A 2,808-nucleotide genomic window follows, 5' to 3' on the forward strand; every position below is an offset into this window, starting at 1 on the left:
TCAACTTTTACTCAGTTACATAATTATTATTACAAAATCCTGCTCCTCACATACAAGGTCTTGAATAATCAAGCCCCATCTTATCTGAATGACCTTATAGTACTGTATCACCCCATTAGAGCACTTCGCTCTTGCACTGTTGTTCCTAGAGTATTTAAAAGAAGAATGGGAGGCAGAGCCTTCAGTTTTCAGGCATCACTTCTATGGAACAAGTTTCCAGTTTGGATTTGGGAGACAGACACTATCTCTACTTTTAAGATTAGGCTTAAAACTTTCCTTTTTGCTAAAGCATATAGTTAGGGCTGGATCAGGTGACCCTGAATCCTCTCTTAGTTATGCTGCAATTGGTGTATGTTGCTGGGGGATTCCCATGATGCATTGAGTATTTCTTCTTTACTCACCTATGGCTCTGGCTCCCTTTTATCCTGTCTTCCTTCTCTCACCCCAGCCAGTGGCAGATGGCCACCTCGCCCTGAGCCTGGTTCTGCCAGAGGTTTCTTCTTGTTAAAAGGGAGTTTTTCCTTCCCACCGTCGCCAAAGTGCTTGCTCATAGGAGGTCATATGATTGTTGGGGTTTTTCTCTGTATGCATTATTGTAGGGTCAACCTTACAATATGAAGCATCTTGAGGCGACTGTTGTTGTGATTTGGCACGGAATAAATATAATCGAATTGAATTAGAGAGTTGACAGTAAAATGATTCTTATGTAATTATTCTTATATATTCTACTGATATACTTAAACTATAAGTTACATTAATTTAAAAAACACAATAATTAAAAAAAACACCTATGTCACTGATAAGTTGCTGAAGTGGAAGCTTAGCTTCATTATTTAGTTAACAGTAGTTTTTTTTTTAAATAATGGAGGGTTTTGCACCAAATGCCTCCTGTCACATTTAGTTTATATTGGCTTTTGCCAACTCTGTTAATTTAAATTGCATTGTGTCGACCAGCTGAGGGAGAGAGAGTCAACAGATTAGCACATATATATACTATATATATAATGTACTTCCTCTACCCCCCCCCCCCCCCCTTTTTTTTTGTTTTTTGCACATGTCGAGGAGCGTGTCAGGTTACATTTCACTGTGTGTTATACTTGTATAACTATGCATGTGACAAATAAAGAACCTTGAACCTTGAACATATACTGTACAACTCAATATCACTAAAACAAAACAAAAACAAAAAATCTGACTTTTATTTGTTTTATATCCATTATATATAAATTCAAATATTTCCAACTTTTTTAAATTTTTATTTTAATTTAAATTTTAAATACGACCCGCAAAAAAAATAATATACTTTAGTAAAAATGATGAGCTTTTCAAAAATTGATGTAAAAACAAAACACAACAAATTTATACCTGACTCCAGAGTTCTTAATTCAAATTTAGAAGGTCTGTAATGTGTCTTCAATTTTTATTACTAGTTTGGAGTTATTCTCAAAATGAAGCTTACCAAAGTACACACATTTACTCTTCAACAAAACCAAAGGCCTTTTGCATTAATGAAAAAAGTAAATAATTGCAGACCTGTGTCACTGTTTGTGATACTATGGATTGTACAGAAAGCAGAAATATATAATAAAATAAAATAAAACTGTTTTACTTAAAAGCTCCTTACCTGCCTCAACTGTGTTTCACAAAACACCAAAAACAAACAAATAAGCAAAAAATACTGAGGTTTTACTTTTAGGGGTCTCTTTCCCCATTTTCCTTTAAAAAAGCCCCCCCCCCCCCCCCCCCCAAAAAAAACAAAAAACAAAAAACAAAAAACAAAACAAACAACAACAAACAAAAAAACAAAAAGCAAAAAACAAACAAAAAAACCCAATTACATTAACTTATGCAGCACACCTTAACAAATCAAACACAGCTACAACACTGTAACATGTGTTGACGCTGGTAGTAACCTATTATGCTAACATGTATTATCATCTGGAAGTAGCATTTGTTCAAAGAGTTCAAATCACAATGCCATATTTATCATCTAGCAACAAAAAATGGAATTATATACATTTTTATTAATAATGAATAATGAAAAAATATGAATAATGAAGAATTTTTTCCATCTTTATATTTAACACTTTAAAATAGCTCAACACTGTACTGAAACACTGCAAGTGAACTTGTGTGGTAAAACCAAGTATCTATTTCACTACTGATGTACTATACCCCATGTTTCTGGGTTTGTAGCCTCTATAATTACCCACATCCTCACCCAGTAAGACTTACTTACTTTTAACCTTGTGGTTTATATCTTATGGGGACCAGTCTTAAATTCCGGTTAATATTAAATCATTAACCTTTATGATATTGAGTATGGCCATATAAAACTAAAATGTGACTACACCCCCCAGTGGTTGAGTTAAAATACAACATCACTGATACTGATTATTCTTCAAAACACTTTTAACTTGCGTTTTTGTAATGATATCACGAGGACTTACGTTATTGCAAGATGTTTTAAACCTTTTTTTTTCATATCTGACTATTTTATTTAATGAGATTAGAAATACAATATTTATAAATATATACTATAAATACTTAAAATTTACTGGTAATTCACAAAAATACCATGTTTAATGGTTTTATATAATAATTGTAATATGTTATAGTTAAAAATCTATGACACATTAAATTTCATCAACACAAACGTAACAGACGCCTCTTATTGAAAAGGGCTTTGTGAAAGCTTTGCTTTAAACACAGGATAGGACCTGGTTGCTTGAATGCAGTTGTTATTGTCGTACAGAGGAAGGAAATTATCAGGAGTTTCCTTCAAAAGAGGAAAGTGCCCCTTTCCTT

Source organism: Aulonocara stuartgranti (genome assembly GCF_965226115.1).
Source record: "Aulonocara stuartgranti genome assembly, chromosome: 2".
Lineage (NCBI taxonomy): Eukaryota > Metazoa > Chordata > Actinopteri > Cichliformes > Cichlidae > Aulonocara > Aulonocara stuartgranti.